Source organism: Canis aureus, chromosome 5 (assembly GCF_053574225.1).
Source record: "Canis aureus isolate CA01 chromosome 5, VMU_Caureus_v.1.0, whole genome shotgun sequence".
Lineage (NCBI taxonomy): Eukaryota > Metazoa > Chordata > Mammalia > Carnivora > Canidae > Canis > Canis aureus.
The window spans coordinates 9,712,532-9,725,087 of record NC_135615.1 but is presented as its reverse complement, the minus strand read 5'-3'; the positions used below and the strand labels follow the sequence as shown (position 1 = coordinate 9,725,087).

At 38.5% G+C, this 12,556-nt stretch overlaps 1 long non-coding RNA gene and 1 pseudogene across 1 annotated transcript in view; one reads left to right on the top strand and one right to left on the bottom strand.

The window, feature by feature from the left end:
- LOC144313316 (uncharacterized) overlaps positions 1-12,556 on the bottom strand; it is a 357,200-nt gene that overhangs the window by 51,193 nt on the left and 293,451 nt on the right. The gene's annotated exons all lie outside the window — the stretch shown is intronic.
- LOC144314987 (U6 spliceosomal RNA) lies at positions 1,807-1,907 on the top strand (annotated as a pseudogene).

The window sequence follows — 12,556 nt, the reverse complement described above, 5'->3', positions numbered from 1 at the left end:
TTCTTATTGATTTTTTGCCCACATATTTTAACAATTATTAGGAGAGGAGTGTTGAAACCCATTTATAATTTTGTGTATTTCTTCTACTTCTATCAGCTTTTGCCTCATGTATCTTGAAACTCTGTAGCACTGTTTTGTCTTCTTCATGAATTGAACCTTTATTATTATGGTCCCTTGAACTGAAATCTTCTTTGTGTGACTATATTTTTTTGTGTGTGACTATATTAATATAGTCAGTTCCTTTTCTTCTGCCTAGTGCTTGCATGACATATATATTTATCTATCCTTTTTACTCTTTTCTGTAAATTTTTTGATACTTTTTATTGCCCTTTTATTTTTAACCTGCCCATGTCTTTATAGTTAATGTTGGCTTCTTGCAGGCAGCGTATAGTTTCTTGTGGACAACATATCTTCCTTTTTCCTCATTCCATCTGACACTCTGTTTTTTAATGGAGTGGGTTTTTAAAAAATTGATTTATATCTGATATTTAACATTGTATTTGTTTTAGGTGTACAATATAATGATTTGATGTATATAATAATGGAGTGTTTAGATTATTCACACTCATTGTAATTATTGGTATGATTGGTTTTAAATTTAGCATTTTAGGATTTGTTTTCCATTGATCCCAATATACTCTTTGTTCTCTTTTTTCTTTGTCTCTCTCTCTCTCCTTTTTTAAGATTTTATTTATTTATTCATGAGAGACACAGAGAGAGAGTGAGAGGCAGAGACACAGGCAGAGGGAGAAGCAGGCTCCATGCAGGGAGCCCGATGTGGGACTCAATCCCAGGACTCCAAGATCACACCCTGGGCTGAAGGCAGGCTCCCCGCTGAGCCACCCGGGCTGACCTCTTTGTCTCTTTATTTAAATATTTATTTATTTATTTATTTATTTATTTATTTATTTATTTATTTTAGAGAGAGAGAGTGCAGGAGCACAGAGGGTTGAAAGAGCAGAAAACCCAACAGTTGAGCGGGGAGCCCATTGTGGGGCTCAATCTCAGGACCCTGAGATCATGATTTGAGCTAAAACCAAGAGTTCGATGCTTAACCAACTGAGTCACCCAGGTACCATTCTTTGTTTATTTATTTGTAGTAATCTAATCTTTTCGTGATTCCATTTTACCTCCACTATTGGCTTACTAGCTATACCTCCTTTAAAAAGGATTTACAATATCTAACAAATCATAACAATCATAGTCTACCTTTATTTTTATTTTTTAAAAAAGATTTTATTTTTGAGCAATCTGTACATCCAACATGGGTTTCTAACTTACAGCCCCGAGATCAAGAGTGGCATGCTGAGCCAGCCACCTGCTGAGCCAGCCAGCCACCCCCATGGTCTCCCTTTAAATAATCTTACATCATTTCAGGTGATACGTAAGAACAGTACACTAGTACACTTCCATTTTCTTCTTCTTGTCCTTGGTGAAATTGTTGTCATGCATCTTGCTTGTGTATATGTTATAAACCCCACACACTTTATTATGTTTGCTTTAAGTAAATGTCTTCTAATGAAATTAAGTAGGAGAAAGAATGTTTTTGTTTTTACCCACATATTTACTCTTTCTGGTGTTCTTTATTCCTTTGTGTGGAATAAAATTTCCATCTGTTATCATTTCTTTTTCTGCCTGAAAAGTTCCTTTAAAATCCTGCAGTTTACTAATCACAGTTTTTTTTTTTGTTTTTGTTTTACTAGGAAAAGCCATCTTTCACCTTTATTTTTTTATTCTTTTTTTTTTCCTTTGTACGGTATGCTTACATTTATAATGTTGGAAGCTATACTTTTAAAAAAGCAAAGTGTGCTTGGTTTGGCAGCACAGAAAGTTGGAACGACAGAGGGAAGATTGGCATGGCCCCTGCACAAGGATGACATGTACATCCAGAAGCATTCCAGTCTTTTGTATTTTTTTTAAAGATTTTATTTATTTAGTCATAGACACACACAGAGAGAGAGAGAGGCAGAGACATAGGCAGAGGGAGAAGCAGGCTCCACACAGGGAGCCCCATGTGGGACTCGATCCGGGGTTTCCAGGATCACACCCCAGGCTGCAGGCGGCGCCAAACCGCTGCGCCACTGGGGCTGCCCCGTCTTTTGTATTGAATGCAGTGCATTTAAAAATAGTTAACATAGTAAATTTTATATTATGTTTAAAAAATGCATCTAGAGGAGCGTCTGTCTGGCTCAGTTGGTGGAGCATGCGACTCTTGATCTCAGGATTTTAAGTTCAAGACCTATGTTGGGTTTGGAGATTACTTAAAAATAAAATCTTAAAAAAAGAAAAAAAGAAAAAAAATGGGCCTAGAAATATACATACAAAATTGTTAACATTGGCCTGCTCCCAGGAAGAGGGACTGGGGGCAAAGGACAATTTTCAGATTTTTCCTTCAATTTTAAACTTGTTATCTGGAAATTATTTCAAATATAGAAAAAGTGCATGAGTAAGAATAAGTAAGAATATTACGAAGAATATCTCTATACTGCTTGCCCAGATTTACCTACTATTAACAGTTTATCTACTTACTTCATCTCAGCCTCATATATATCTATGCAATCTGTGGGGAGATGATTTAAGTCAATGCAAACGCATCCTGCTCATCAAAATTTCCATCTGGATCCAGCATCTATTGATTTTTGCTGAATGGGTCTTTCCTATGATCGTTGCAAGTGGTTAGTTTTCAGCTCTGCTACTCCGTCCTCATTGATCATTTGGCACTTAGTATTTCATTGTAGGCAGGAACTTCCCAGTTGTTTATATACTGATTGTAGGTATAGACTCATAAATATCTATGTTTTCAGTAACTTATAATTCACTCTTGTATTAAATTATCTTATTGCTCAGATTGTCCTGGATTTGGCCAGTGGAGCCCCTACAAACTGGCTCTTGCATACCAGTGATATGTGACACCCCCTCTCCCCACACCATGTTGAGCACTTCCTTAATATATGGCATAAAAAGATTTTCCAGGCTTTTTTTGTGCCTACCTGCCCCAGTCCTGAATTTAGCCATATCTAGGAAGAGGCTTGGTTCCTTTTAATGAGAGAAGGTATTAGAAACCAAGATCTGGGTGCAAAGTATGCTCTCTGTTCTTGGGGACTCTGCTTCTTGTACCTTTCAGTCAGATGAACAAGAAAATCAATGGATATTTATACATGTACATATACACATATAAATGGACATAAACGTCTATGTACATACATAAATCAGTACATGCACATGTCTTAGAAATCGTGGATTCATAATTTCAGTTCCATTCATCCCCTCGGGATTTCTTCTTGCCTTCTTCTTCTATCCTATCTTTGCATGTAGCTTTTTTATTTCAATGAGAACCTCCCTCAAATTATTATTTATGTATTTGCTCAGTTTCATAATGAATCTAAAATAATTTCAGGACTGCTTCATTCTTGCCTCTATACAAAACAAACCTACTGAAGAGAGTACAGGATTTATTTGTAATGTCCTCCATGCCCTATTATTCCACCATTAGCTGAGAGTGTTACATGGTAAAATATTCATACATTGCTCAGATTAATTCTTTCCTTTTCTGCTGCTATTTTTTTCTTTTAACAAGCAGCTTTATTGAGGCATAATTTACATGGTATAAAATTCACCATTTTTAATGGCATCTAGACAAGTGTAAGTAAATTTATACAAGTATGCAATATCACCACAGTCCAGGTTTTGAACACTGCCTTCATCCCACCTGTTTCTCTCACACCCGTTTGCAGATGGTACCCACTCCCACCTCATCCCCGGCAACCACCGGTCTCTGTTCTGTCTCTCTAGTTTTACTCCTTCTGTAAATTTCCTATCGGTGGAATCACACAATACGTAATCTTATGTGCCTGGTCCCTTTCACTTAGCATCATGCTTTTGAGGCTCATTTGTGCTGTTGGATGTATTAGCAGTTCTCTCTCTTTTTTTTTTATTGGCACATTGAATGGATGTACTACAACCTGTTTACCTGTTTACATTTGCCAGCTGATGGACTTTTGGAGTATTTTGAGCTTTTTGCTTCGCATGAATAATGCTGCTATGAACATTAGTGTATAAGTCTTTGGACAGACGTATGTTTTCATTTCTCTTGGGTATATATCTGGGAGTGAAATTGCTGGGTCATATGGTAAGTGTACGTTTAACTTAAGAAACTGACAAGCTGCTTTCCAAAGTGCCTGTATTATTTTACATTCCCATCAGCGGTGTATTTATATTTTTTAATGTTTATTGTAAGCAAATATATTCTCATAAAGTTGCAGGAAGTTCTTACATTAGGTAGGCTAGTTATTGCTCTTGTAATCTTTTTTTTCACCTTTTTAATGTGTATTTTTTATTGGAGTTTGATTTGCCAACATATAGTATAACTCCCAGTGCTCATCCCATCAAGTGCTCCCCTCAGTGCCTGTCACCCAGTCACCCCCACCCCCCGCCTGCCTCTGCTTCCACTACCCCTTGTTCGTTTCCCAGAGTTAGGAGTCTCTCATGTGCTGTCACCCTCTCTAATTTTTCCCACTCATTTTCTCTCCTTTCCCCTATAATCCCTTTCACTATTTAGATGATTATATTCCCCATATGAGTGAAACCATATAATAATTGTCCTTCTCCAATTGACTTACTTCACTCAGCATCATACCCTTCAGTTCCATTCACATTGAAGGAAATGCTGGGTGTTCGTCATTTCTAATGGCTGAGTAATATTCCATTGCATACATAGACCACATCTCTTTATCCACTCGTCTTTCAATGGACACCGAGGCTCCTTCCACAGTTTGGCTGTTGTGGGCATTGCTGCTATAAACATTGAGGTGCAGGTGTCTTGGTTTTTCACTGCATCTGTATCTTTGGGGGAAATTCCCAGCAGTGCAATTGGAATCAATGGATTCTTGTCTCACACTTAGATCTTTCATCCATTTTGAGTTTATCTTTGTGTATGGTATAAGAGAGTGGTCTAGTTTCATTCTTCTGCACCTGGCTGTTCAATTTTCCCAGCACCATTTATTGAAGAGATTGTCTTTTTTCCAGTGAATAGTCTTTCCTGCTTTGTCAAATATTAGTTGGCCATAGAGTTGAGGGCCAATTTCTGGATTCTCTATTCTGTTCCATTGATGTATTTGTCTGTTTTTGTGCCAGTACCACACTGTCTTGATGATCACCGCTTTGTAGCACAACCTGAAATCTGGCATTGTGATGTCGCCAGCTCTTGTTTTCTTTTTCAGTATTTCCCTGGCTATTCGGGGTCTTTTCTGATTCCACACACATCTTAAGATTATTTGTTCTAACTCTCTGAAGAAAGTCCATGGTATTTTGATAGGGATTGCATTAAACGTGTATATTGCCCTGGGTAACATTGACATTTTCACAATATTAATTCTGCCAATCCATGAGCATGGAATATTTTTCCATCTCTTTGTGTCTTCCTCAATTTCTTTCAGAAATGTTCTGTAGTTTTTAGGATATAGACCCTTTACTTCTTTGGTTAGGTTTATTCCTAGGTACTTTATGCTTTTGGGTGCAGTTGTAAATGGGATTGACTCCTTAATTTATTGCTCTTGTAATCTTGCTCATTTTTTACTTGTGCAGCCCTTTCTTCATAAGTGGTTCAAAGGTAAGTCAGATTATTCCTTGTTGAATTATAATGAATTCAGAATAAATGTGACCAAAAAAATCCCCAGAAAAGTGTTTCCTCTTTCTAATAGGGAATGAAATGATATAGATGACATTATTAAGGAAAGAACATTCTAACCTCAATCTTTAAAAGTAAAGGTCAATTTCATCAGAAGTTTGAGTTTACATTCTTTCTGAAGGTAGGGCAGGAAGTGAGGATAGTTTATGGAAGGAAGTACCTCTTCTAAATGATAAGTACTTAGGAAATTGACTAAAGTTGGGGTAGGGTCCATTAACTTCAAATTTTGAGAAATCAGAAGAGAATTCAAGAATCTAAAGACTTTTAAAAGGAGAAAACTTAATATAGATCTCAACTTATTATTTTTCTTTTGGAAGGAGTGTTGTGGTGGTTGCAAAGAGGTCATCCTAGAAATGAGAGCCACAGTTGCCTAATTCAGCACTTGCACCAACGGTGAGATAAAGGCCACATCTTCCTGTGGCGCCCTAACACACAACTGGAGAGAGATACTATGCTCTTGCAGTGACTTAAAACACAGTTGGACAGAACTGCAGCCTCTTGAGAACCAGAGCATTCTTTATCATAGCGCTCATCCTGGCTAGCTTCCCCTCGGCACACTGGGGATGCTGCAAGCTTCAAGTCACATCCCAGAAAAACCCATCTCACTTCACAGACTTGTCAGTTATTTTTTAAATTAACTTTACCTAAATTTAAAAATAATCGAAGTTTGCCTTAAAAAAAATCTCCTCACATCTCTTTTCAAAGTTTTTCTCTCTGCCTCTGATATATATTTTTTTTCTTCCCTGTTTTGCCTAGGTGATACATAATTGTCTTGGGACTGGACTTAACCAAGATCGATATTAACCAGTGAATTCTCATTCATAAAATGTTCACTTGAAATTATTAAACGTGTATCTTGTGCTTCAGGGAAGTGAGGGAGTATTTGGGTAGAAAAGGGGTTTTCCTGGTACCCTTTAATATATATTATGTAGGGGCGCTTGGGTGACCCAGGGGTTGAGCCTTTGGCTCAGGGCATGATCCCAGGGTCCTGGGATCGAGTTCCACATCAGGCTCCCTGCATGGAGCCTGCTTCTCCCTCTGCCTATGTCTCTGCCTTTCTCTTTGTGTCTTTCATGGATAAATAAATAAAATCTTTAAAATAAAATAAAATAAAATACGTCATGTAGACAGAAAGTTTACTTCTCATAGGTCCAGATCTTATAATGCACACATGAACTAATGGATTCAGTGTTTTTAAGTTTTTAGTTTTTAAAGAAGAGGAAGATGCTCCTTAGGAGCTTAGATTCTATTGGGATAAACTTAGTAAAAATAATTTATATGCCAGGAAAATATCTATCTATCTATCTATCTATCTATCTATCTATCTATCTATCTATCTATCCATGATCTATCTATCCATTATCTATCTATCTATCTATCTATCATCTATCTATCTATCTAATCTATCTATCTTTCTATCTATTTTCTATCTATCTGGTCAACTATAGCTTTATAGGGATGTCTGGGTGGCTCAGTGATTGAGCATCTGCCTTTGGCTAAGGGTGTGGTCCTGAGTCCAGGGATTGAGTCCCACATTGGGCTCCCCACAGGGGGCCTGCTTCTCCCTCTGCCTATGTATCTGCCTCTCTCTGTGTGTCTCATGAATAAATAAATAAAATCTTATAAAAAATCAAACTATAGCTTTATAGAGATGTACTTAACTGCTGAGTAATAAAGAGAAAAATTGAAGGATAAGAGTATGTGCCCAAAAGGAATGGCTGATATGTGTTAGTTGGCAAAATGTGCCTAATTACTTTGTAGTGCTTTTTTTCCCCCCCTTTTTTAAGTAGAGGGAATGGAGCCTAACGTGGGGCTTAAACTCATGAGCCTGAGATCAAGATCTGAGCTAAAATCAAGAGTCAGAAGCCCAACTGACTGAGCCACCCAGGCACCCCTTGTAGTGCTTATTTTTAATTGGCATTCTATATAGCTTCCTTATTTTCAGAAATCATCTCTCTAAAATACACACACACACACACACACACACACACACGTGAACACCACACTAATTTTTATTATTGGTTTCCTTTTAAAGGTTTACATCTGTATCATGCCACAGCTGGACTATATTGGAGAAATACTATAGAGGAAATATCAAGATGTTAGTACTTTTGGTTTGGTTGGGTAGTAGGTTGATTTCAGGATTGGTCCCAAGGTGTTCATAACTAACCTAGATTCACTCTGAGCTTGGCAAATTGACTTATTTTTGACCAATGGCTCAGTAGTCAACATGGCACAGCAGTGGGAAAGCCATTAATGCTCTCTGGAACACTGGTAACTCTCACCTTTTCTCTTTGTTTAGATTTTCTATATTCATACAAAATAACAACTTTTACACTTGTGGCATAATGAGTAAACTGGTCTCATAACTCATAAGTAAAACATACTCATAACTTAGTAGTAGTTTTAATAAACATTTGACCATTCCGTTGCATTCTAATCTTTACAGAACTTCATTATTCTCTGGGAAATCTGGCAATGGCATTTGACTTTCCCCTCCCTCCAGTGGTGTGCTAGTAAATATTCAACAGCTAGTTCTTTGAAAAATTAAAAGCCCTGATTTGTAGTATTTGCTGATTTTCAGGGTGCACATATTCTCACCATGGCTACTTATAAGCTAGCAGCATGAGTTCACCCAACATGGAGCTGGGGAAAAGATGCATATACCTGTGGTACGGGTACAACAAAGATAAATATTGTGAGGACATAGGTAAAAATAAAAGGTAGAAAAATAACTTGGAAATGATGAGTTTTGTGTGTTTATTCCCACTGATTTTAATATAATTTACTTATTGTACATTTAGATAATTTAGTTTTAAACAATGATAATGTTTCACAGTCAGTTTGTAGAATTCTTCCAAGTGTAATAATTGGTTTTCACAAGTCAGTGTGAACTGGTTCTAGCATCTTCTGTGGTGCTGTGCCTTATCCTACCACAGCTTCAGCCATGTCTCCAGGGCCTGTGGGATCCTAGAGCACTCCATCAAGGAAGCAGAGTGAGGTGAGGGGGGAGCTGCAAGATAGGCGGATTGACTTGTATCTCCACTGCAAGTTTCCTGTCACATTTTGATGATCTGTCCTCAGGTTTATGACAAATGCTTATTACATGGTGTATGGAGACCAGTATACAGAAACACTCTTGTTTCCTGTAACTCATTCTTTTTATTTTTGAATTCCTACTTGATACTCCTGTCTAAAATGAGCCCTAAATATCACAAACTCAGTTCTTTTTTTTTTTTTCTAAGATTTTATTTATTTGAGAGAGAGGAAGTGAGCACATGTGCACATGAGCCAGGAGGAGCAGAGGAAGAAGGAAAAGCAGACTCCCCGCTGAGCAGGGAGCCAGATGTGGGGCTCGGTCCCAGGACCTGGGGATCATGACCTAAGCCCAAGGTAGACACCTAACCTACTGAGCCTCCCAGGCACCTCAAACTTAGTTTTATTTTCTAACATTTTTTTCTTTAAAGCAAGGATGGTACAACACTGGTCCTCAAGTTCCACCTCAAGTGTCTGATCTGAGAGTGAAGTTCCCCAGGATAATTCCTTCACTATGTTCTAGTTGTAAAATCGTGTCATTGTTTAATGGCAACATTAAAAAGCCATTGTTTACTGCTACTATAAAGCTTATGCTCCTGATTTATCTGAGTTTCTCTCGCCTGCTTTTCCCTGTGTTTGCATGTTTTTGTTTTTTGTTTGTTTTTCTGTATCTCTGTCACCACCTGGCCTTCTGATTCCTTTATTTTCTTTTTCTACTTCTATTTTTCTTCTCTCTCTGGGTCTTCTAACAGGGACATATATAGAACCAATGTATATATTTTCATTATTTGTTGTCTTTATTCCTTAGAATGTTATGTTCTCTTCTGAATTTAAATACTTAGCAGGATTTATTCTCTTTCAAATAAAAAAATAACATGAATTTTACTTATGAGTCCCTTGAAGGATTTTGGAGGTGGGGGGACTGCCAATTGCCTTTGAGAGAGAAAAATAGTTTTTCTATACCCATTCTAAATACTCTATAGTTCAGCCTGAGAGAACACTGACCAATGATAAATTCACAGATGTAACAAATAATTTTAAAGAGGATTCACGAAGCTGGAATGAGTAGTACCACATTTTGCTGTCAATATAACTTCAAGCCATTTTTACCAAAAATTGAAAAAGAATTTGAGATACTGTAAGAACCAAAATTCTGTTCAGCACTAAGTTTTGACCAGCAATGACATCTAACTTCTGAGTAATTTACCTCTCTAACTGTGTGCTGTTCTTTAACTAATAGCAGGAAAGAATGGCTGAGTGCTAAAATGCATGCCACAGACATGTCTGAATCAGGGAGAGCTGCTCCCAGCATAATCCACTAGAAGTGTGAGAATGGCAGAGAAGGCGACACACTCACAGATGCCACGTGAACAGCCAAAGTGGTGCCCATTGTTTAGACAGAGATGCTATTTTTAAAGATTAGCACAAATGCAAAGTTTTGACTGTGAGATCAAGCAGTATTTCATTTTAGTAGAATACTCTGTACAGTCTCAGAGTCTCCTTTGAGAAAATAGAAATATCCAGAAGAGAAGCTATACAATTTTTAATATCTTCAAAAACAAGACCTGATGGAAATAGTAACATCCCTTGAATCATTTAATCAATGGAGATAATATGGAGAACTTGAGTCCAGAGGCCAGGGATCTTTTGGATTCCTCCAAGTGCCTGGCTAACTAAGCACACCCTTATTTTGCATATAAAACAGTTATAAAGACAATAGCTTCTGCAGAGAACTACAGATATTAGGTGTTAGAGGTCTTAGTCCATTCAGGCTGCTATAAAACAAAAATATCACATGTTACATGGCTTACAAACAACAGAAATTTATGTCTCATCATCTGGAGGGTAGAAGTCCAAGACCAGGGATGCCTGTGTGGCTCAGTGGTTGAGCATCTGCCCTTTGCTTGAGCCAAAGGGATCACGTCCCGCATGGGGCTCCCCGCAGGGAGCCTGCTTCTCCTTCTGCCTATGTTCCTGCCTCTCTCTCCGTGTCTCTCATGAATAAATAAATGAAATCTTAAAAAAAAAAAAAAAAAAAAGAAGAAGAAGAAGTCCAAGACCAGGGTGCCTGCCTGGTTGGGTGAGGACCCTCCTCCGGGTTTAGACTTCTCGATGTGACTTCACATGGCAGAAAGATCAGGGGAGCTGTGTGGGGTCTCTTTAGAGCACTAACCCCATTCATAAGGGCTTCACCCTCATGACCTAGGCACCTCGCAAAGACCCTACCTCCTAATACCATCACACATGGGCATTTAGATGTCAAAGTATGAATTTCAGGGGTGAAAACATTCAGATGATAGCAGGGACTAAGACCATCATCTCCTCCAGCCTTTAGCAGATTAAGACCTATCTCATGGAGACCAACAGGCACACTTACTAAAACAGTCAAGCCAGATCAATGTCTCTCCTCCCGACTTCTCCACCCCTAACATGGGAAGACTATATCAGAGGAGATTCCAACAGAGGGCCAAAGTAAGGCTCCTGTCTTATTTCTTTTTTTTTTTTTTTTAGCCTGTCTTATTTCTTTAAAGATTTCCAGGCCCTGGAGTACCCTTGGGGAGAGGGGTCTGGGTTAGGTTTTAGTGTATGCTGGGACACTCAGGTGGACAGGAAACAGGGGTGGGGGGAATATTGGTTCTTCTCATTCATGCAAGAAGGAAGGAGTTGCACAGGACAACACGGTGACCCATTATGTGGGTGAAAGATGGTCTACTGGGTGCCAAGTTCTTCAGTGTCTTCCCTGGCATGCCTTGATGGGGTGTAGGCAGATGCCCCTTCCTTCGTGGGCCAAATTAGAATTATGAGTAGGAGGAATAAATGTTTCTCCTCATGATAAAATGGGCAAACATGGTTTTAATTTAGATCAAGGAGATTCAAGTTAGATCAAGACTCTTCTCTCAGTGAGAATTCTTCACAATGAAAACAGTTCTCACTGAAATGCTCAAGATGTGGCTTTCAAGCAGATTCCTAATTAAAGTCAGATTTCTATATTGCTCACGCATGTAGTATGAGGAATTAAAAGGGGCAAATGCAATGAAAAATAGGAGATTCTGGACACATAAAATATAGAAAAGTGTAGGACAGTAATCCAACAAGATTGACAATAATTATTTCACGGTTGATCAGGGATGATCTGTTTTCAGAGCAAATTAATGAGAGCTCGAGTTGAAATTTGGTTTTCTAAAAGACACCCAAAACGTATAGGAAACTTAAACTTGAGCCCGTTGCTCTGGTGGAGGGTTCTGTTTGGTTTCAGGGTTGTCCCTGATAACAGTGGAAGTTTCACTCTTTGTCAGGGTGCTCAGGTGTGGGAGGAAAATCTATCTGCAGAGCCACTCAATTCAGAGCACGGATTTTCCTCTCCCCATAGTTCCTGGCATGCCTTAAGTCCCCATTCTCAAGCTATCTAATTCCTCTTCTCAGATGAAAACTTTTTCAGACCTCACCTGTTAGAGGAAGCCGCTTTTCCTTTTGCCAAATGATCCAAATAATTTGTGGCTCAAGGTGATTGTTCCTCTAATCCTCTAGGTGCTAATCTTGTAGGGTACACACCATTATTCCACGAGGCTTTATTCTGGGGAAGAGTCTTTTGTGAGTCACGATACAGCTGGTATCACTTGACAAAGTGTGATGAGACTAATTAGGTGAGCTGGAAACCAATTACTTCTAGGGCAGGAGCAAGAGACAACTGAAGACGGAATGCGGTGAGCTCAAGGGGTACATCTGCTGCCGCCTGACTCATCTGTGACCCCAGGATTGCCACTTAACCACAATCAGAAGATACCATGAAAAATTCAAAGAAATGTATAATTGAGCTCATTTTCACGTTAGCTT